Source organism: Phacochoerus africanus, chromosome 3, assembly GCF_016906955.1.
Source record: "Phacochoerus africanus isolate WHEZ1 chromosome 3, ROS_Pafr_v1, whole genome shotgun sequence".
Lineage (NCBI taxonomy): Eukaryota > Metazoa > Chordata > Mammalia > Artiodactyla > Suidae > Phacochoerus > Phacochoerus africanus.
Genome location: NC_062546.1, coordinates 136,445,925 through 136,471,465, shown reverse-complemented (window position 1 = coordinate 136,471,465; position 25,541 = coordinate 136,445,925).

Sequence of the window (25,541 nt, the reverse complement as noted above, 5' to 3'; positions counted from 1 at the left end):
CATTTCTTGTCCCACCTTAAAATTCCAGCCATGCAGGAGGAGGGGAGTTCCTTTTTCTCAGCACAAGCCTCACAGGACAGCATTACCTGAGGTTGTTCCATCATGGCCAAACACCAATATGCAACCTGTACCAAAGCAACTGGTTTTTCAGAGATATTCATAGCCAATTCAGAGTCTCCAAGTGATTTACACAGAAGAATAGAAAATGGCAGTCTTTTCCACTTGGAATTTGTCATTTTTTTTTTCATTTGTATTGTTTATATTTAAAGAGAGCCAAACTCAAAAAATATTACTATAATGACAAAGTGAATTAATGTTGATTTTAGAACCAGTGAGATATGTAAAGCTCTCTAAGTATTTGGCTCATTAAGAAAGAAAAAACACTTCTTGTTTTGTAACACTTTTTTAGATTTTATTTTTCTTTGTTGAGGAGTGAAGAATATAAAACTGATATGGCAGTCATTTGAAATTAATTTCAAAAGCTTACTTAGTTTACCACTGAAGATCAAAGTACATTTTTCTGACATTCTTTTGATACTAATTACCACTACAGTTTAATTGACTAAAATTTGGAGAAGGATATATATATATATATATATATATATATATATATATATGCACACACACATATGTATGTATATATATGTGTATATATCACATACACAGACATGTAACCATGCAATGCTGTTTTATACATATACATATATATAACATATATCCATCAATGATAAAAACAGTAAAATAATTAAGTTTTAAACTCCAGAATTGACTTATTAACATATTAAAGGTGCTTTCTAATATAAAATGTAATAGACACCAAGCATAAAGGTGACGTAAAGATTTTTGTGTAGGAAAAATTCTATTCTAGCCATCTTGTAACACTGTGGAAGACCTTTTTTAAATGTAGAAGCAGAAGCGCAAACCCTTCTCCCAGCTTTGTTTTTTTCTTCACGTTTTATAAAACTGTAGTTTTATTGCTAGATAATATGGTAAAAAAGATTCATTGTAAGGGTTACCTAACAACGTTGGTGGTGTTGATGAATAGTTGCAATTAATACATTCCCTTAATTAGTCTGATACCCAGAAGATGCACCTGGCAGGTCATTTTAATACTACAATTGATTTATAGCTGCTAGAAATGATTTTACCAGCTATCTTCAGAGAGTACAATTAGAGTGGATTTCATTTTTTTATGCATTTTCACTGAGGAATAAACATAAAAGGTCTGTGTAATTCAGAACAAAGCAGCTATAATGTACTAATGGTTTATGGATTTTATTAATATTCAGCTAACATTAGAGGCAATTTTAAGGAAAAGCAACCTATTTTCTTTATGAAGTATTCAGTTTTTTTAGTATCTGAGTGCTTTGTTTAAAAAATAAACCTTGATATTTTCTGATCGGTTGCTTCTATTATAGCAAAAATGTTATATGTTACAATGTATGAAAAAATAAAACAAGAATCTTAAGTGTTATTTATTAATTGCATGCAGATGAATTTTTATACTGAATATTTACTTTTAAAATACATGTAATTTAAAAATAAGTCATTAGGTATTCATGTGATTTAAATAGTGCTTCCATTAATGTAATTGTTGAGCTAATGGATGAACTCTATTAGTAATGGAGGGAGTTGTACTTCGTGGTTGAACAGGTAACAGAATATTTTAAGAACCTGATTACATATCTGGCTTTTAATTCCCTGTTTATCTGGGATATTAATTTTGCTAATCGGGAATCTTTGTCCTTCTCTCTTATCATCCATAACATGGGACTAATTTACTTGTTTAGCTTAAGATACAAGGACAATGAGAAATCAGTTCCACAGACAAAGCAATAGTTCTGTGAAAGGTATTAATATTTAAATATACCATTTCCATGATTAAAATGAACTCTACCTAGAAAAGTGTCTTTATCAAAGGTTCAGTAAACCTCTGGTAGCACAAGAAAATTTTACATATTAAAAATCCAATTTAAAAAAAATTTATTCAGTGACTACTTAGTTAGGACCTACTGTGTGCAAGGTATTAGGATTAGGAAGTGCTGTGGATTCAAGAGGGAAAGAACAAAAACCTCTCTATCAACATGGAATTACAGTCTAGTGGGGAAAGGCAGGAGGATTCAACTGATCCATGAATACAAAATCATAAACTTCATTCCATAAAAGAAAAGCCAAGAAGCCTGTGAAAGGATTTCATAGGGAGGCCTGGTTGCTGCTGAATTTCTGTATTACAGATTCTAAACTGGAAATTGACAGCCTGGTCCAAACCACATAGAAATACATCACAGCACCCATAATGTCCCATAATAATATTTATCCTCTTTCATCAATGAAAATTCTTTTGAACCTCCATTGGCAGATGAATTTGGCTTTTTTGATTGATTTTATTTTTAGTAGTTGGTAATAGATTGGCAAAGTCATTTAATCTCTTGTCCAAATTTCCCTCTTACCTAACACTACACCTTACAAAGACAGTCATTTAGAGTTAGCAGAAGCGTTCAGGATCAGGTATTTAAATTCTTTGGAATTTGATCATCCACATAGAGTATAATTTATCAAATCTTATGACATATATATATATATATGTATATACATATATATGTGTGTGATTGTGTATGTCCCTTTTTAAAAAAGTTTTATTTAAGTATAGTTGATGTATAATGTTACGTAAGTTTCAGGTGTACAACACAGTGGTTCATAATTTTAAGAGATTATATTCCATTTAGAGCTATTATAAATATTGGCTTATAACCTCTGTGTTGTAATATATTTCCTCAAAGGATTTTTTTTCCTTTTTGACCACACCCACAGCACGTGGAAATTCCTGGGCCAGGGATTGAACCTGCACCATAACAGCAACCTGAGCTGCAACAGTGACAATGCTGGATCCCTAACCTGCTGAATCACAAGGGAACTTCCTCATAGCTTATTTATTTTATACATGGTAGTTTATATTTTTTAATCCTCTCCTCTTTTCATGCCTCTTCCCCCTCCCCTTTCCCCACTGGGGAATTTGTTCTTTATATCTGTGAGTCTGCTTTTTTTATACATATTTACTATTTTGTTTTAATTTTTAGTTTCCAAATATAAATGCTGTCACACAGTATTTGTCTTTCTCTGTCTGACCTAGCTCACTTAGTGTAATACCCTCCAATTCCATTCATGTTGTTACAAATAACAAAATTTCATTCTTTTTAATGGTTGAGTAGCATTCCATAGTGTGTGTGTGTGTGTGTGTGTGTGTGTGTGTGTGTCTCACATCTTTTTTATCCATTCATCTGTTGATGGACACTTAGGTTGCTTCCATATCTTGGCAGTTGTAAATAAAGCTACTGTGAACATTGGGGTGCATGTATCTTTTGAACTTAGTGTTTTTGCTTTATTGGGTATATACTCTAGAGTAGATTGCTAGGTCATGTAGTAGTTCTAGTTTTAGTTTTTTGAGAAACCTCCATGCTATTTTCCACAGTGGCTACACTAATTTACATTCCTACCAACAGTGTACAAGGTTTCCCTTTTTTCTACATCCTCACCAACATGTGCTATTGTGGACTTTGTGATGATAGCCATTCTGACAAGTGTGAGGTAGTATCTCACTGTAGTGTTTTGCTTTTGTTTTTGTTTTTGTCTTTTTAGGCATATGGAAGTTCCCAGGCTAGTGGTCTAATTGGAAATGCAGCTGACGGCCTACACCACAACCACTGCAACTTGGGACCTGAGCCACATCTGTAAGCTACACCACAGCTCATAGCAATGCTGGATCCTTAAACCAATGAGCAGGGCCAGGTATCGAACCTGCTTCCTCATGGATACTAGTTGGGTTCATAACCACTGAGCCACATTGGGAACTCCCTCATTGTAGTTTTAATTTGTATTTATCTGATGATTAATGATGTTGAGCATCTTTTCGTGTTTCAACATATATTAAAAATTTCTCAGCCAATGCCGTTCTGTATAACTGAGTATTACTCAAAATTAGTCTTAATTAATATGTCTGGAATCATTAAGATGATCTCTCATGATGCTTTAAGGCCTTTGATTTTGTACCTTTCCTGCAAAAACCGCAAGTTAAAAAAAATTTTAAAAATCTGTGTTTGTTTACCAACACAGTGTAGTTACCCATAAAAGTTCTGAGATTCCCTGGAGATTCAGTAGGAAATTATATGATGACTTCCACTAGGAGTAAAGGACCTCAGGAATTTGGAACTTTCCAGAATTGGAAACAAAGACATTTTCCCTGCTAATATTCTGGCATATCTGACAGAAGGTTAAAGTGTGATGCCTTTTGGCTATCAGTGCCTGCTAACTCTTTTACTGCCACTTCTATGGTTATATTGAAGGAGTCAGTAACCATTTCCTAAATTATAGGAGTGGGACTTCAAGAGGTCATTTTACCCATCCCCCTGCTTCTGGGCAGGACAGCACTTAATTATCTTGGCTCACAAAGCTCTCCCTGAAACCAGCTAATGCGTAGATGTAGATGTAATCACTTGCCTCAGGGGAACACGATGCTGTGTAGATAGATTGGTTTTGTTTATTTGTGTTTTTGGCAAATGAACATTTAAAAGTGAAATTCTCTCCCACTTGATTTTGTTTGCAGTGTGGTCTAAATTATATTCTGCTCTGGTTCTCATGCTGCAGGAGGTTTCTAATGCCGAACAGGATCACTGACAGCCATCTGTGCCTGGCCCCAGGCATGGAATCTCCTAGGATATGTCTACACTCACCTGTCGGCACCATGGGTTTTGGCTGCTAATATCATTTGAACACTTTGCATTGAAAGAAATAAGATAAAAAAGGTATTTTTTTTTTTGGTCCTGTGGGAGAATTATTATTCTTAAAACTTTCCAGGCAGTTCCTCCTTTCCAGCTTCTTCACTGCTGGCTGTTGACACAATTTATGTCACATTACATTTATTTTTATTTTTTAATTCTTAAGGATGACTTAAATCTAACTTCTGATCTAAATACTTAAGAGTTACTTGTCCCTGATACCTTTTCTCTTAATTTTGTACTCACAGGCTTATGGAGACATAGGAAATAATGCAAATCGAAACACAAAATCAATCTGTGGCTTGCAGATAATTTTTAAACAAGAACTAGAAAAATCTCAATCACCTACAGAAAAGTAAGTGGATTCTTTCTTCTTTGAAAGTGTACTCCCTGACTCTCAGAAGCCCACTGTCTATATCCAGCAGACTAGGGGCATTTCACCTCTGCATTGGTGAGTCACAGGAACTAGAGAGAGACTAGCAACATTGTCATCCCCTGAGAACTTGTGAGAAATGAAGGATTTCAGATCCTGCCTAGTCCTACTTAATCAGAATGTGCATTTGAATAAGATCTACAGGTGATTTGTATACTCACCAAAGTTTGGGAAAGTACTGCTTGAAAATTTTGAACCTCTTAAACTTTCTCAAAATTTGGAAACATACTCTTTGATATGTAGATCCTTAAAAAGCATTCCTGTTTAAATTAATTAGCAATTCCAAATCTCTTTGGCATGTAATATAAGTGGTAATGTTAATAGAGTAATTGAATTTTGGCTGCTAAGTACAGACTGCTGAATTTAGAGATTTTTAAATATTGTTAGCTTTGGGATCCTTTATTCAGTATATTCATGAAATTACGTTCACACAAGCAGTTCTGGTTGTTTGGAGTGGAGTGGAGGGAGTTTGGGTTCCTGTCTGACTCTTACTGAGGGTCGCTAGGAGCCTGGATTCGGGAAAAACAGTCTGAAAAGCATGAGTTTACAAAGCATTTGGATAACAAGGTTAAGGTAGAATACTTTTTCCCCTGGGGTTCAGCATGGTCCACTAAAATATCTTGAGTATTTAACCTATTTATATCCATTTCATTTTGTGATCTTCTCTGTAGCACTGAGAGTTAGTTTTTCTTACTAATAGTGAAGAAGAAAGTTAGAGACATCCAGTGGACTTCCCATGTTGGCTTACCCTTGAGCACCAAAAGCTAGGCTTTTCCCTATTAAAAGAGTGCAAACCTCAAGTGCTTTCAATGCAAGACAGTGCTATAGACATTAACATAAATGGCTGACAAGTTAGTAGTTATTGTTAACTAAAGAGCCAATATAGTTTGGTACCCAAAAGATCAAGCTCTTGAATTAAAACACATTCTGCCTCTGCCATTCAACAAGAACTTAGGTTACCGTTTCTCTATGTCCTTGTCTGTAAAATGTGGTCATCATGCTGTTCACCTTATTGTTTAGTTTGGAGTTGAAATAAGTTTATATAAGCAAAGTACTGAGAACAAAGTCCACCAATAATAAGTGCTCAACAAACTTTAGCTATTTAGAGTCCTTAAAGTAAACCAAGAATGGCACTAGGCATTTTATATGTACTATTTATATTCAATTCTTACCACAAAGCAATAATATATATTTTTTTAAATTCCAATTTTATGAAAGAAGAAAGTAAAACTCAGCAAGTATAAGAACCTTGTAAAGATGAGTCGTGATTCTGGAATTTTAGTCTAATTCTAACTGTAAAGCTAATGCTCTTAATTATTTTTTAAAAAAATCAGTGATAGGGAGTTCCTGTTTTGGTTCGCTGGTTAACGAACCCGACTGGTATCCATGAGGACATGGGTTTGATCCCTGGCCTTCCTCAGTGGTTTAAGGATCTGGCATTGCTGTGGTGAGCTGTTGTGTAGCTCGCAGATGTGACGAGGATCCTGCATCGCTGTGGCTGTGGTGTAGGCAGGCAGCTACAGCACCGATTTGACCCCTAGCCTGAGAACCCTCATATGCTGCAGGTGTGGCCCTAAAAAGACCAAAAAAAAAAAAAAGATAACTGGATTTTAAGAGTGATAAAGTTTCATTGAATAATTTCTCAAATTAGCAGTGACTAACCATAATTCTTGGATTCACTTAATTAATCTCATTTTGCTAATGATTTTAAAGTATATGCTTTCATTTGCCTATATAAGAGCCTTGTAAGATATGGAATAGGTGAATTTTAAAATTCCCTGTGACACCAAAAAACTATTAAACACATGTGTATACAGAAAAGATCAGTAGTAATATCCATATTAATGCAGAGTAAAATAGGTCAAAATATATATCTCAGTTTAGAATATGTTCTGTATCCCTGATAATCAATTTTCCTTCTTTATATTTCATAGTCCCTACAGATTTTTATATTTTTAGTCACTTATTTTCTCCCAGTGCATTATGTAAATACCTAGTAATATATAGTAAACCATTTCTTGTAACTGGTATTTAATATCACATAATTGAAATTGATTATTATTTCCTCTTGATGGCAAAGTTATCAGAATACACCCCATAGAATTCATGTCTACAGAGTGTTAATTTTCCATCACTTTTTAATTTAAACAAGGATGGAAGAAACAGAGTTCAGAAGGCAGTATAGATATCCTTATGACCAGCGATTATGAAATTGAAATAAAGTTTTAAAAGCTTATTGGGATTGGAAATGGCAAATTGTACTTTAATAATTAGCAGTTAGTCAACTTCAAAATAATCTAGTAGAACCATGAGTATTCCATGAGTGATTGATCAATGACCTATTATGAAATAAGTCAATGAACTGAGTCTAATTTCAACTGACTTATGACAGACCTAACAAAAATTAGAGATTATTCCTATCTTTTCCTGAAACTTGCTACTACTTAGCAAAGTGGACCAAAACTTTAATGGAGAAAACAACTGGTCTACTCTCTCACCAAAGAAGTTGTCCTTTTCGTTTGGGATTGAAGCAAGTTTCCTTTATTACAAAGGGCAGTTCATATTGAGGCTGTCATTTATATTGATGTTCTTTTTTCAAAATGACACCTCCATGTGATTTTTTTTCTACAGAAAAATTGTACTTCAGTGTTCAGGGTCATTGATAAGAGATCTTTCACTGATTCAAAATTCATTTAAAATTTTAGGAAGAAAGGGGAAAGAACCAGAACAAAAACTCCTCAGGAGAAATAATATGTCCCTTATTTGGAAAACCTAGTGCATTTTCAATGGGCTTATCAAATAGAAGACAAGTATTTTTCCTTTGCCAATTTAATAAAAACACATGGGAATTTCTTTCTCTAGAATTTTGTGAAAACTTACAATTATCATAGGACTGAGTGTGGTTTGTTTGCTCCCCACAAAAGAAAAGATGATTTTTATTGACCAATCTTTGATCCGAAAGATTAAAGAAAGTACTGCATGAGCAGCGAGAAGGATCATACCACGGGGGTCAATAGGCTTTACTGCTATTGGAAATGAAAGTGAATCATTCCATTGGGAGCTGGGGTAATTTAGCATTCTTTCTGGGAACTCAGGACTCTTTCTTTTTCTCCTTTTTTTGGAAAAAAAAATATTCAACTTATGAATAGGTTTCTCCATGACTTAATACCACGGCCACACACGAGGTCATTTGGAGGGCACTAGATTCACCAACATAATTCTGCACAGCGCTTTTTAGCCCCAATGGCCTGGCTGTCACATTCTCACACCCTTGATTGAAATGTCCCTAGTAGACTTTTGGAATGCAGTCTGAAGGCTTAGTGACTCAATATTTTCACAGTGAATACATTTCCAATCTCATAGAAAGTTGCCACTAACTATTGCAGAGGTTATGTCTCTTTCAGTTTTCCTCTGAAAGACTGTGAATGGAGTAAAATTCAAGTTTAGTTGAGTTTTGAGAAAACAGGATATCATAAATCTACACTGCCATTATATACCATTATAATACAGTTCTGTTCAAGGCAAAACTATCCAGCCTACCATCTTTGAACTGATAGTCTGTAAAATAGTTACCTGTATTTCCCTATTGCTGTAAATAGAAGGATTTTTTTTTTCCTTTTCTTTTTACCACAAGCCAGGGAATAAGGGTTGAAAGTATAACATCTGGTGTGATTGTAAATGGTGATGTGTTGAAATACCATTGTTTGTAGAATATTCACCAAGACTCTTGAGGCCTGAAAAAATGTTCATATTATGCTTCTTTATTTCTTTGAAAGATTGCTAAATAAATTTTGTTGACTTATCCAGTTCTATCTCTTCCAGTTTGCTAAAGATGTATTTAAGGCTGTGGGCAATTTATTTTAAATTTTGACTGATTATTTTTTTAACAGATTTCTTGTTTAAAATCTACTTGTTCTTCTCTCTATAAAAGTTCTTGGATGTAAGATAGGTCTCATAGCGCTGTCATTAACTTGCCACCTAGAGCTGTCCAGTTCTGGTAACTTTGGTTTCTAAAGCTGATTTAACATTGAGGTTATGTTGACAAAATTAAAAGCTACAGTCAAAATAACTCTCAGTTTCCTCTCATTTCAGGGCATCTGTCCACATGGTTTTTCTTAGTAAGAATATACAAGTAGATTCTAAATACTATGCCTAACCCTTATCAGATCACTCCATTCCAATTTAATTTTTTTTGATTAACAATAAACATAATTCTCTTCTTCTTGGGGGGAAAAAATCACACTTAGTAATATTAATAGGAACAGACTCCTATAACTTTACGTGGTAGAATATGATTCACCCCAACTTTTGCTAGCATACCGTTTCATATTTATCTGTTTATAAATATCTCTGTTTATCTATTTATTCTTCTGATACTATTCAGTAAGTTGCTCTTGGCCATACCAAATGGTGTCCCAGTGGATAAAAAAGTACATACTTGTTTTGAAATCAGTAACTTTGGTTATTGGTAAGAATCTGTGCAAAGACAAAGACTGCTTAAATTTATTCATCTGTCAAATTTTGACCGATGTCTTATAATTAAAATTAATAGGAAATAGTAAGTGATTGAGGATAATGATGCTCTTTTCTAAACTACACTTTGGTTTATCTTTGACCTGAGGCAAATCATTCAATTTGAACCAGGTGTATGTAACTTAGGAAGACTCATTAATTTTGAAGAGAGACCTGGATGGTATTTTGTTGCGAGACATGTTTTTATAATATTTTCTTAGCCTCTATGCTGTAAACTCCATATTGTCCTTTCTTACTTTGTCCTGTCTTCCTGCTTGAGAAACAGTCACGGTGATGGTAAATGACTTAAGTTTAAGAACAAAGACCTACAGGCATGGGCTATTCACGGGGTCAGCTGAATGAGGACATAATACAATGGTCTAGGCGGGACCTGTGCAGATTGGCATGCCATTTGCACAAGCATGATATGTCCTCTAAAGAATAAGAGAAAGAGGAACTTCATGGTCAAGTGGTTTATGAGTGGTCATTAACAGAATATGCATTAGAAAAGAGAACCAAGGTGCAAACCTAGGCACACAGGGTTGCCACAAATAGGCATGCCCTTTGCGGAAGCACAGAGAGGATTCTCTGGAATGCTATGCATAGATAGCTAACTCAAATGCTAATGATTCTTAAATGCCTAAAGTTTAGAGTAAAAGTTTAACCATCTACCAGCTAAGTGACTTTTAAAATAATAAAAGTACTTATAAAATAATAAAAAAAACCTACAACCCCCTTTTCACTTGAAGTAATCCTCAAGAGCACAATAAAAGCAGTGTGGTTTCTAGAGGCAGGGCTCTTGGTCCCACCTTTCCTTAAGATAATTGTCTCTGTGTCTTGTTTTATGTTAACTTTTTTTCCTTAAATTCCATAGCACCCAGTTCTTCAGCCCCATCCTGCTGAGCTGGTCTCGGCAGTATTTTACTGAAAGTCACAAAATATTTTTCATTCTTAAAAACTGGGCAACTTTTGGAAGAAGGTTGCTGGAAGGCTAAAGTAGCCAGTACCTCTATCCAGCTGTGAGATCTGGGCTCAAATTAAATATTATTGCATGCCTAATCTAAGTGCCAAGGAGTAGTATGGAGTTAATTTTAGTACTAAAGATCTTGTTGAGTTCCTGTGTGCTAAAGTATAGTACTTTCAGTGATTTAAATTATAATAATAATGATAATAGCTAATATTTATTGATTCCATACTGTATTTCAGGCACTGTACTTTACATGTACCATGTTATTTGATCCTTAAGGTAAATGTGTGGGGTAGGTATTGCTATGGACTGAAAGGTTGTGAATCTGAAAATTCATGTGTTGAAAGCTAATCCCCAAAGTGATGGTATTTGGAGGTGAGGCTTTTAGGAGGTAATTCAGTCATGAAGGTGAAGACCTCATGAATAATATTAATCTTCTTGAATGAAGAGGCCAGTTAGCTAGCTTTCCCTCTTATGAGGATACCGAGAGAAATTGTCACATCTGCAGCCCAGAAGGCCCTCACCAGCCTTACTATGCCAGCACCTCAAACATGGACTTTCAGTGTCCAGAACAGTGAGAAATAAATGTTTGTTGTTTAAGCCACCCAGTCTATGGTTATTTGCTACAGCACTCCAAACTAATTAAAATAGGTATTACTATCATTTCTACTTTATGGTTGAGGATATCGTATAATACTAAACGTGCCCAGAATTGGGATTCAGATTCTTTTTTTTTTTTTTTGTCTTTTTGCCATTTCTTGGGCCGCTCCTACAGCATATGGAGGTTCCCAGGCTAGGGGTTGAATCGGAGCTGTAGCTGCCAGCCTACGCCAGAGCCACAGCAATGCAGGATCCGAGCCGCATCTGCAACCTACACCACAGCTCACGGCAACGCCAGATCGTTAACCCACTGAGCAAGAGCAGGGATCGAACCTGAAACCTCATGGTTCCTAGTCAGATTCATTAACCACTGCGCCATGACGGGAACTCCAGGATTCCGATTCTAATTATCTCTAGATAACACTCTAAAGAAAAATTTATTCTGCTTTGACTTTTATGTGTTTCTACCCTTGACTTTTGTGTATTTACATAGTCCACAATTGTGTATAATCTATATTGACTTCTCAAAAATCACATTTTGGCCACCAAGTTTCTTGGTGGTGTTTGCCAGGTAATTGTACCTAAAAGCTTTTTAGGACTTCTAAATAATGATTGCTAAATATCTGTTTCCACTACTTTTCTCTCACAAGGCCATTCTTTTCAGTGTCTTGTAGTGAATAAGATTTGGGGTTTTCAAACACACAGATCTAGGTTCAGATCCTTGCTGTACTACTTGCTAGCTGCTTGATCATTAATCCTAAGCAATCTTGAGCAGCTAACTTTATATCTTTCCTCAATTACCTTGGTTGGAAATAGGACTAATGCTACTTGCCTAATAAGCTATAGTTAAGATTAAATAAAATAAGGTATGAATATGCTTATCATACAGTTTTTGGCACTTAATAAGTATCAGTTGTTTTAATTTTTATTGTTATGAAATATAGAGATAGAACAAGGTCTTTGTCATAATAATTGAGATTTGGGGGTCAGTGGGCATGGCTTGCACTTGTAAAGACTCACAGAAGTCATTAAGTGAAAGGAGCAATAATTCTCTGGCTACTGAAACAGCTAGGGGAGAAGTCCTGGTTCTGTTTCCTTTTTATACTACAGAGCCAGCCTTGTACCTTGACCGTAATGAGAATAGTGTTCTCTTGCAGAGGGCCCCAGCTCAATTCCAATTGTTTGGTTTCTCTGCATCACCGTAGTTAAATGTGATGGTAGTTTATAGAAAACTTAGGATGTTTTGAAGATTTGTTTGTTCCCTATCTATTTTTACTCTATGTAAAATAAACACTTCACATCATTAAATGGAAAATGGAGATTATATTACTTGATTTATTTCCTGTAGGGGTTCTTCTAAGGATCAAAAACTTCAGCCTTGAATCTTAGCATGCGTATCTACCAATTTTGTCATATTATAGTTTAACTCCATAATTATGTTTTGAACAACATATTTCTCAACTTTGGCATTTTACAAAGCAAAAAAAATAAATTGACTTTTTTTTAAAGGTACAGTTGTGGCATTTTCAAGAAAAGCTTTTTGATATGAACATGAAAACTTTCCCTCTTTAGAAGATTCAGGCCAATTTCTGAATTTTACTACCTCAGGGAAATGTTTATAGTTACTTCCCTGAAATAAGCAACTTAAAGAATAAAAAGTTTTATAGTTAATTGGGATCTTTTAAAAGCCTTTCTTATTTTCTTCTCTCTTCTCCAACATATGATCTTACAATTATTTTTTGAGTATAGAAGATACACAAATAAACTACATTTTTTTACATTAAAATATAAGAAACAACAATAGTGTATTGCATATGGCTTAAATTTTTTCTCTTATCTGTAGTTCAGTACAAGTAGGAATCATGTAGGTGATGTTATTCTTCAAGTTCTGCCACTACTGAGAAGACGTAACTTTTCAGGAGAATATATGCTTTTATAAAATAAGACACCAGTCCATGTAGAGCCTTTGTAGAGTTAGAACTTCCACTGTTAAATTTCATTTGGAAGATCCCAGGAGTATATTATACTTATTTAATCTGCTTCTGAATGATGAAAAAGTAAGTTAAATCTACTTCTGGTTAAATTTCAGTTTATGAATATAATATCTTGTTGGTGATGAAACCATGTGGTTTTGGTTAACAGTCAGAGAAATGGGAATATTAAATTTTTATAGCCAAATGGAAGAAAAATTGCTTTAAGCTCATGGAAAATCAAGTTTTTCTATGAAATGCAATGCAATTCTCATGCTAATTACCTGGAGTTAGCATAGACTTCACAGATTGAGGACACTGTCCTCCACAAAACTCACTTCTCTATAGACACCTGCCATAAGCTCTGGGATACTCAAGTTACCTTTGCTTCTGAACAACTGGCTACATAGTAATGGGTTCCCACTACCCTTTAGTAATTCACTAGAATAATTCGCAGAACTCAGGAAAGTACTGTACTTACGATTATATTTTTATTATAAATTATACAGCTCAGCCAAATGAAGAGATGTATAGGGTGATATCTGGGAGGGTCTCAAATGTGAAGACTCTGTATCCCCAGGATTCTTCATCCTCCCAGTAAATCTACGTATACCACTAGATTGGAAGCTCACCTGAGCTTTAGTGTCTAGCGTTTTTATTGGAATTTTTATAGGTAGACATGTTTGATCGAATCATTGGTCACTTAGTTGAATTCAGTCTCCACCTCCTGTCACTGCCCTGAGATTGGACTAATAATCATGCAGCATAGTCTCAACCCTCTAATCTAGTCCTTTTGGTACAGCCAGTCCCCACCCTGAAACTGTCTAGGGACCCACTTGGTGAGTCTGCTCAGCATAAACTCAGGTGTCCTCTGAGAGGCCTTCCATGTGTGACAAAGACCATCCTATCATTTTAAAAATTTTATTTTACTTTTTATTATTTTTTTTTGGCCATGCCCATGGCATACAGAAGTTCCCGGGTGAAGGACTGAATCTGAGCTGTAACTGTGGTCTATGCTGCAACTGTGGCAATGTTGGATCCTTAACCCACTGCCTCATTGCCCTGGGCCAGGGATTGAACCTGTACCTCCACAGTGAGCTAAGCTGCTGCATTCGGATTCTTAACCCACTGCACCACAGTGGGAACTCAGACAAATTCTTTATTATACAACATTCAAGTTTTAGAGATTGTAGGTTTTTTTGTGTACTTTTTGTGTACATAAGTACTATCCATATATATATGGAATAGTAACTTCAAGGTACACCTCTTCCAAGAAGTCTCTCTTGTTTAGTGCACTTTGTGCTTAATGGTTTTCTTTTCTATAATCCTATCTTTACAATGATATGTATTAGTGTACATATATTATCATTTAGCAGCTTACATTTTTCTGTGGACATTTCTGACAGCTTAGAAAGACAAGGGAAGAGATTGGGATGCAGAGAATTAAAATGGTTTTGGAATAAAGGAAGATTCTAGATATGGGAGGATTTTGATCCCTTGATCCCTAGAAAGTCCCAGATAACCTAAGTTTTCAGTTTTTATACACATTCTAGTAGAACGGGGTTCTGGTCATGCCTGGCATTGGATATGGTTCTTTGATACAGTAATATTCAAGGTAAGTGAGATCCCAAGAACAATGCATTTTTGAGAGAGGAGAGCAATAACAAGTAAGCAAGCATATGTACAAGATAATTTCAGATATGATGGGTGATGATATGATAAAAGAGGAAGAATGTGTGGGGCAGGGAGGTAGTTTCAGTTTTGGCAGTCTCCTCTGAGAATGTGATTGAATAGAATGATATTAAGGAGTCAGTCACTCAGTGTCCTGGGGACAGAGTGTTCCAGGCAGAAGGAAGAGAAAGTGCAAAGGCTCTAATACCAGACTGCACTTGGTATAACTAAGGAACGAAAAAGCACAGCGTGGCCTTCAGAAAGTGGTAGAGGGAGAAATATTAAATGAAGTCACAGAAGAAGGTAGAAACCAGAGCCATGATAAAGGATAAATTTTATTCTGAGTTTATTATAAAATATAAAAACTAGAAATATAAGAAAAATAATCCATAGCCCAATAGAAAACACCAACTGTGGAAAAATTATTAACTCATTTCTCTTTAGTACTTTTTACTGATATATAGAACTACATTAAAAATACATCAGAGATACATATATATATATATATATATCATCTGTAACATTTTTTTTCCACCAAATATACTATGGGCATTTTTTTTCCTGTCAATACATACTGTTTGACAATGTGATGTTAGTGGCAGCACATATTTCTCTATATGGATGTGTCATATTTATTTAGTCTGCTTTTTGAACATTCATTTTTCTATCTTTTTTTCTCCCTTGCTTCAATGATTATTCTTATATTTAAAACATTTCATACATTTCTGATTATTCCTTCTGATTAAATTTATAAAGTGGAATTACTTGGTCAAATAGTATAAGCACTTTTAGGGCTTCAGTGTGAAAATTTCCTCTAGAAACAAACCAGTTTGCATTCCAAATCAATGGTTAAAGTTTTCTCCTTCATATTGTAGAATTTCCTACTTCCCCTCAGAGATGAGAGGTTGGAATTGTTGTTTCTTTTCCTGGATCCTAACACAGGGTAACACATAAAACAAGTACTTAAGATGTATTTGTTGAGTCAATAACTGATCCTCATATTTAGTTTAGCAGATACTGGTATAGAGTACTTTGATTTGGGTGTTATTTTTATGCCTATTCTTAAGGATATTTTTCGAATAAAATATCAATTTTGAAATGGCCCTATTTTGTTGAGTTCAATTTGCTAAAATCTAGTTTACTATATCATGAATTATATACTGTCATTTATTTCCTTATTTCTTATTATCATTGTGAACTTATTTGATTCTATACCAGTTATAAACTTTCATCAAATGCAATAGTACTTGAGCTATTAGCTTAGTTTAGTTAGTTTAAACTTTTCCATGTATAAGAAACATAAGGAAGGCTTGTTCAAACAGATGAATGGTCTCCACCCTCTGAGTTTCTGACTCCATAGGCCTGAGGTGGGATCCAAGAATTTGCATTTCTGACATGTTCTCAGGTGATGCTGATGCTGCTGGTCTTCATACTACATTTGGAGAAACATTAGTCTAAGTGATATTCAGCATGCTTAGTATCACCTTGGAAAGAAAGAGCAGCTGCTTCTCTACATAATTTTTTATGAAGTATGTCCTAGCAAAGGATGTAGAACTGAACTTTGAGAATTTTGCCTATAGCTTTGGCAAGTGAACTGCCTTAATGCCTTGCATTTTCTCTTGCTGGGAAATCCTCCTGTTGAGAGGGCCACCACAGTTACCATTTTAGAACTTGTTCTACTTTAAAGAACCAGGTGAGTTCAGAAGAGAGAAGAGAGAACAATGAGAAAGGACACCTGTGATGAACACGGGAAGGGGGTGCAGGTGCGATCAAAAGAGCTCCATCAAATCACCAACTCTCCCAACACCCCAAATATAGAAGTTGACATGTTGGCTTTACCTAAGGCTGTCTCAGAAGGGAAATGTCATGAAAGTATAAACTGCTGCTTAGGGCAGTACAAGTCCCGTGGGGGCATCAACTTCAACAAAATTTTTAAAACGTGTGCCAGCTTAAAGTTGGCAATTTCGAGTTCACTTCACTATCGTCAATGACGCACCTTCACACAGTAAGTGCAATAGAGACAAAGAGGTGCCTTGCAACTGCCGGAGAGAGAAAAGAGTCCTCTGAGATGAAATGTTAACATAAGAAGTGGAAATGGTTTGTCATAGTTGCAAGCTGGCTCTTTGGGGTTCACTTTCCTATAGTGAGTGAACTGTAGTGTGGTACCCTAGCAAAAGAGTCTCAATAAAATTAGAACGATCATTTAAAAAGGGCAGAGAGAGAGAGAGAGGCTAGAGAGAGAAGGAGAGAGAGTTCTTTCTTTTGTGTGTATGTGATAAGAAGCTTAACAAAAGTGGAAAAATGCTTTATGTGGATGTGAGTTTTCATGGCAGTCTCAAGCCGACACTCAGTTGCCTTTATTATAGACTAAGCTACTTTGGCAAGCAAAGGATAATGGAGAGACAGAGAATGCTGGAAACAACAGTCAAGTGGGGAGGGGGTTGGAGAGACCTTTTGACAGGGAATGTTCTTTAACTAAAGAAGCAATATACATTTTCTTCATGTTTTTCATACACTCTACTTCTCATAAGAAGGAAAAAGAATATGTGAATTTCTCCCTGCACTGAATCCTTGAAGTTATTTTGAAATGGGATTTAATGGAATATTAATTTTTACTTATAATGTTAAATTTCCTTTTTAGGGCCAGGAAAAATGTATGTGTATTTGAGAGAAGCATAGCTCGAGTGTGCTGAAATATGAGTCATTTTTAAAAGTTTGCTTCCAGTGTATTACAGTGGGAAAATAAGGGAACCATGTTTATCACAAAACTCCAGACTCCATGTTCCTTTACTTTCTGAAATGTACCTGTGGGTCAAGCTAGTCCAGAATTGGCGGGAGGAATTGAGTGACTCTATTAAATGACTTGCCACCTTAGTTAACATCGTTAGCTTGAATTTTACTCAAACTTTTAGGGTTGTTTTGTTTTTCTTCTACATTTATGAGACTCCGTGGAGTCATAGAAAGTGAGGCTTGGAAAAGACATTAAATATGACCTATTGGCAGGTGCTTGAATCCATTGAAAAGTATCTCTAACATGCTATACTCCAGTCACATTTTGAATGATGCTGTTCTCCTCAAGACAACCAGATGCATGTTTGAAGATCTTTGACTATTAGATTGAACCAAAAATCTGTCTTCTTGTAATTGCCATACCTTGTTCTTCTATTTAGGTCCATATTGAGCCAATCACGCTTTTTCTCCCTGATATAGTAATATTCTAGACAACTATCACATCTTATTCAATTCTAAAGGTTAAAAATTGCCAGTACCTTCATCAGAGAATGTGATGTTTCAGGTGGTCTGGTACAGAGTAGAGAGGTCAGTTGTTTATACTGAAGCAATTTTGGATCAATTTGAAATTCAATCATCACCCTACACATTGACTCCTATTAAAATAATTAAGTATAACTCCCCCTAATCCTTTTTATTTTTATACATGCTCCTCCTAAGAAGTTATACCTTCTTATATTCCATTTATGATGATGGTTCATTGGATTCAAATACAGGGCATGGCATTTATTTTTTATTCCACCTCTTCTTATAATAATCTAGATCCTTTCCTATCTGTGGGGATCTTTTTGAATCTAAACTCTATTATTCAACATATTTTCTATCACTCCAAGCTTTGTTTAACTCACAAGTTAATTGGATATGTGGACATGCATATATGCGTGTTGTATGCATACATGTGTTTTTTCAGAATGGGGCAGTAGCTGAGAGCTCATTCTCTGAAATCAAATAAATCTGGTTCAAATTCTGGGTCTAGCACTTACTAGTTTGTGACCTTCGGCAAATGAGGTAAACCTTGTTTTCTCTTCAATGAAATGAAAACTCTGTTTTCTCTTCAATGAAATGATTCCTACCTCAACAATTGAATATGATAATGTAATGTTTTATAGAGCTTAGCATAATTTCTGGCATATAGTAAGCAACTGGGGCGGGGGGGGGGTAATTTCTTAGGCTCACTAATTCTCAGTTTCCTGATTTGTAAAAGTGTATAATAATAGCACGTTTCTCATTGTGTTGTTGGAGGAAATTAAATGAGTTAATATATCTAAAGGGCTTCGAACAATTTCTGGCATATAGAAATTACTATAGGTTAGCTATTGTCCTCATCAGTATTGAGTCGATAGTACTCAAGATATGCTATTTGCTTGTGTTTTTGCTACAGAATCATCCAGTTGCTTTGTTTATATTCATGATTAAAATTCCAAACATAAACTCATTCCAGTACCTATAATTTTGCTTAATATATCTTTCAGTATTTCATTTGAAATATTTAATTCTTTCAATTCATAATTTATTCATTCTGATCATGTGTGCATTTTGTAGTGTAGAAAGCTAAATGAGAAATACTTGGGAGTTTCTGTTGTGGCACAGTGGTTAACGAATCTGACTAGGAACCATGAGGTTGCAGGTTCGATCCCTGGCCTTGCTCAGTGGGTTAAGGATCTGGCATTGCCGTGAGCTGTGGTGTAGGTTGCAGACACGGCTCGAATCCCACGTTGCTGTGGCTATGGCATTGGCCGGTGGCTACAGCTCTGATTTGACCCCTAGCCTGGGAACCTCCATGTGCCGTGGGAGCGGCCCTAGAAAAGGCAAAAAGACAAAAAAAATAAATAAATAAATAAAAGGGAAATACTTAGTTCTATACAGAGATTCCAGTATACTTGGTATCTTTAAGAAGAATCACTAATTTCCGAGGAAACTGAAAAAAAAAAATTTGTTTTTAAATTAAGGTCTTCTAAATAACTGTGAGCCTCTAACTTCCTTTTTATGGAAGTTTTTTTTTTTTTTATTTTGCTGTAAAACATGTGTAAGTTTATTTTTTAATTTATTTTTATTTTTTTTAATTCTTACTTCCTCAATACAATTTTTTTTTTTCTCTACTGTACAGCATGGTGACCCAGTTACATATACATGTACACATTGTTTTTTCTCACATTATCATGCTCCATCATAAGTGGCTAGACATAGTTCTCAGTGCTACTTTATATCATAACATCATTCTCATTTTCTCCAATAACTTACATGTTACTCAAATAACCGTTACTGAGTACTTAACTTTGTATGAAAAAATGTGCAAGGTATTTTCAAAGGATATAGTTCCTCCCCTAGGAAGGCCCTGCAAGTTAGTTGGCAGGGATAGATGATCCTCTTACAGGGTGATGGCCTGAAAAATTAGGAACAATAGAATTAGGAAGAGTATTACAATCTATGAAAGTGATTATTATCTGCTTATCATGTAAACTATGTTATTGTGCTTCAGAATAGTATTATACTTTTTGAAGATGGGAATGGCTTGATAAAAAGTTCAGGAGGAGAGGCTAATGAGCCAGGTTGTGGAGAAAAAAAAAGGGTGGTGTACCTTTAGTTGGAGTAGGGGCTGTGGACATGGGCAATAAAAAATGAAGTTGGAAATCTACTTGGACCATTTTCTGAACTGTTACAAACACATGAAGAATTTTTTACATTCTTTACTATGTAAAGCTACTACATTTTAATATATCTTCATTTTATTACTTTTCTTTTTTTACAACTAGAAATTACTTAAGTCCATCATACAAACTTCGTTTATGCATATATGTCACATATTAGACGGTATTGAAAAAAAATAAATGATAAACTTGACATGTTACCAGTTGCCTTATATAACAATGTTTAGCTGAAATTTTTCAGTTTTTCTTTAATATATACCAATATAGAAATAGCTTGTGAGTAATTATTTGGTTTGAAAACAGTAAGTACATTTATTATATTTTATATTTTCTTATTTTTCATTTCTTAGCATCTTTTAGGTGTTTTAAAAATTCTCTCTCCATGTTGCAATTTGAACATTTTACTAACTTACATTTTCTGTTCAGAAAAAAAAAACAGGCTTTAGAAATATCATCATGAGAAAAAAAAATCCAGAAAAGTTTTATAAGACATGAGAACTAGTAACAGCAAGTGTAATTGCAAATATTTTTGCACTTTATTATCCAATAACCAGTTTATTTCCTAGCACATAGTAGGTACTCAATAAAATGGTTTTTTGAACAAATAAGAGACCAAAGTTGTAAGTCTATTCTATAAAAAAAATCTCAATAGCATGATTCCCAGAAATAGTCTATTTGCTAACCTTAGGCTACTTTTCAGTAAGCCATTTTGGAAATAGATATATTGCTAATGGAGATTCATTAGCAGTATATATAACTCAGGGCGAAGTAAAGTTTATTAAGTAACATCAACTTAGAACTATAGGCCCAGTTTTATAATTTTTTTGCAACAATAATATGTCACAAATTTAAAATAGACTGTAAAGATGGAAAGGATCTTGGAGACCATCTGATCCCACTCTGCTGTTATCATTGCAGAAACTGAAGCTCATAGTGATTGACTGATTGGCCATTAATTAATGTTCATGAACAGAAGCCACAATTCCTGACTTCCAGTTCAATGTCCTCTTTTCCCTTATATCTTTCTGCTTTCCTATTGCCAAGCTTTGAATATAAATGATATAAAGTCCTCATTCACACATTTAACAACTATTCTCTAAAACTGTTATGAAACTATTGAATTTCCATTGGACCCTGCTGTTAATGAACAAAGCGTATTGACTGATATTCTTTTGGCTACATTTTGTTACATTTAAAAACTGAAACTATAAGGGTAGGCTTAGCATAAATGCCAGAAAGTTGAGGAACTGTAGTCTCTTTCCCCCATCCAGCAAAACCGTGGGTAAGAATATTATCTTCATGCTGGTATAGGAAATAAAGAGTTGGCTAAAATATGTGGTATTTTTCAAGTCCTTAATCAAAGCGCCTCACATCACATAATTTGTTTTTATTCCTCCTACTGTCTTATGTGCTTTTCTAGTAAGGAATTACCCTAAATACTGAATTCCCTACTTTCAATTCTGGGGACTCATTCACACTTGCTCTTATGTAATATACATCCCTTTAAAACTGTTAATGGCTCTTCACAAAGGGGCTCATATTTGAGCTGATCTTTAAAGCATGAGGGAATGAATAAATAAATAGTGATCATCATTGCCTTTATTAGAGGAAGGGCACATTTATTTCATGGTATGTTTTCATGATTTCAGGGGAAGGGAGACTCTTACTGTTAAACAAACCAAGTTTCCTGCCTGCAAAGGTTAAACATTCATTCTTTGCCAAGCTATTAAACTGATAATTTTTTAAGTGTTTCTGCATCATGGTATAGCCCTGCCTTCATATGATGTCCATCCAAAATTAACATGACTGGAACAGATGTTAAATGACTGTACCCAAGTCACTTGTGTCCAATTTTACACTTCACTTCATGAACTGTGCTAGACCAAGAGAACATGGCTCTCCTGCTTCAAGTCACACCATATGTCTTCACATTCATTAGATATAGGATTGTGATCAATTTACTACCCACTGATCTCACTGTTGCTTCTTAAAATTTAAACGGAAAGGAATGTACATAGCAATAAAACTAAGTTATAAGAATATGTGTTTTTATATTTAAGTTTTTAATAGAATTAATTTTTTATTGGTACCAGTCAGGGAATAGGCAGTACTTTTTGCTGGCTGAAGTATAAAACTGCAGAAAATTTGTCAGTTGGTTTTGTGCAATGAGCTGAATTTTAAGATGTTTTTATTTAGAAAGTTTATGATATTCAGACAGGGTGAAAGTCACTTTTTTATTATAAATAAAGGTGTTATTTTGAAAGTATAACATGAGAGACTACTAGAGTAACAGGAGGAACTGCATTAAAATTAAAAGGAGACTTGCTGCAAGCTACTCTCTGAATGTTGATGGGTTGGGAGGCAGTCTTCCGTGGCTCTGTCCTTCTACACAGTAGTGGTCAATAAATCTTGTGGTTACTGCAATTTGCATTGGTCCTCTGAAGGCATTTCTGTTTGCCTTCCTAAACTGGACTTCCTTCAGAAAAGTGAAGCATTGCTGATGACACAGGTCAGCAGGAGTAGCTCCTATTTACACATACATAAACTGAGACTTTGACTTAAAACAATGCAGCAAATTTAAACCCCAGAGCACATTCCCAATTCCAGGACACTCCATTCAACCTACCTTGTGCATAGTTAAGTCTGATTTTAAAGTGACTGTCTAATCTGATTCTTGTGTGAAAACAGAAACATGCACAGTGTTTTTCACGAAGACTATTTTCAATGAAATATTCCAGCTTTATCAGTGAGGAAGTAGTAGTCATGCTCCTGAAAAACTGAAATCAAAACCAAATCTAACAAGGATTATGAAATAATCAGAAACTCTTTTTTCATTTACAGAGTATTAAAGAGGGTAAGACTCATTTCCTCCTCATTCCAGATATTGAGGGCATAGCACATTCATTGAATTCACGCATGTTTTCTGAGGTTTGAACCAGCTCTGTGTTAGGCACTGGGAGTAATGAACAGGGATTTCGTGCTTCTGGTGATGAAAACTTCCCCTCAGTGGTCTCCTCCTCTGCTCTAGAGGTTCTGATAGGAGCCCATAAATCAGATAGATTCAAGTAAGAGACTGTGGGTAAGTATTTGAAAAAAGAAGTTATAGACCTGTGGTTTAGTGGTGATGGGGTTGTTAAGCAGTCCCAGGTGAGAAGAGAAGCCTGGGGGGAGAGGGGACACTAGCTGTATAGACTCATAAAAACGTCCTTTTCTCTCATCTTTCTTCCAAGGGGAGAGTTGTTATGGAAAAAGAGATAAACGATACAAATATTCAGTTCATTTCTCCCATTTGCTGTTAACTAGAATTTATTCCAGATAAGAGAGGACATTGATTGCAATCTCCTAATGTACAGAAACATTTTATCTTCAAATGTTTTAGATGACTTCAAATGTTTTATTTTCCAGTAAAGCCAAAACATTTTTTCCCATGTCTTTATTCACTAGTGACGACATATTTTTTAAACAGTTTTTAAGGAAGGAAAGTAATGCATTATTAGGTAAAACATATATTCCTGGTGCTTGCACCCCACAGAACACATGTTTTTATTTGACTAGTTTATTTTTAAGTATTCTGGGAAAAGTTAAGCCAACTATTACTCTTTGTACAGAATTTTCCTTGCTTTTTCTTGCATTCTGCCAGAATTTTCTTTTTAATTTTGCCTTATTTTTAATTTTACCTTCTTGCTCTGGGCTTTATATTGACTTTCAGTTTTCATTGTTTATACACATTAGGTATTTGTAGACAATTCTCATGTTCCCCTTCGTTAGCCAAGTGCATGGACATTATATATTTTTTTCATATTTCCTCTAGAGTAAATATCTCTGGTTCCTTAATTATTCCTGTTGATTTCTTCTAAACTTCCTGCAGTATATCTCTCTTTTTCACATAATGAGATCCCCAAACTAAGTGCATTTCCTGCTTCTGTCTCTCCTGAATTATAAAGAGGGGACTCTTTTCCTCTGTTTCATAACATTTTGTTTTTGCATATGCCATTCAAAATAACAATGACTTTCCCCATTTATCAAGTTTCATCATTACCTTCTGGTAATATTTAAAATATTTCAGAAATATGAACTCACTCCCCATCTTATGACTGCAGGTGTTTAGTAGAATTGGGAAATTGTGATCTCTAGTTCTTTGAGGTTGGGGATTTCAAATTACTGTCTTATTCTGCTTCATGGTGATCTAGAATACCATAATCAAGTACAGCAGTAAGCCCACTTCTGCAGCTTTTCCAGGCTTTCATTGCTTCATAATTGATGAAGTGTCAGGAAAGGAAGAGGATTGGTAAAATGAATTCTTTCAAAAGAGGGATAAGGATTTCATAGATGTGAAAGTGTCTTTTGATTTATCCTCTGAAGAGATTTGATGTTATTTCCATGATTTCTCTCCTTTCGTCTTTTTCATAATGTTACTCATAAATGCTTCTGTATCTTCCCGTTGCTTATGTGACAAAATCCAACTCTTCAGCTTAGCATTTAAGGATCTCCCCGAAGAGTTCAGCCTTTTGCCCCCTTTTCCCCTTTTAGGAATCCTGATTTTGTGTTTGTGAGAGAGTATGTGTACCTGCATTTGTCTGTGTTGGGTACAACTCACTACTTCCACATTTTTGCACATAAAATTCTGCTAACTGTGTAACTTTCTTTTTAGAAAGCTGGATCATCCTTGTAAAGACCTTCTAGAATTCCATTATTCCTGCTTTTAGTAATATTTATTTGACTATATCACTTATGTCTTGTATTATGGGACATCTCTTCACATATCTGCAGTGTATCTCCCTTCCAAACTTGCAAGCTCTTTGAGCAAGAAGACAATGTCTACATTTGCTTTGTTGTCTTGCACAAGATAAAGTTGCTCAAAAAAAAAAAAAAAGAAGAAGCATGATTTCTTACATTACCCATAATGTTTAAGGGTAACAAAAATACTACGTATTAGTAAGTGTTAAGGGTTCATTTGGGTCCCCCAAATTCACATGTCGAAGTTCTCAAGTGCCTCACAGTGTGACCTGATTTAGAAACAGGGTCATTGCAGATTTAATTAATTAAGATGAGGTCAAGTTGAAGTTGGTTGGGCCCCTAATCCAGTGTGACTGATGTCTTTATACAAAGGGGAAATTTGGACACAGAAACACACACTAGATGCTAGGAGAGAGGCCCAGAACTGATACTTTCCTAGCA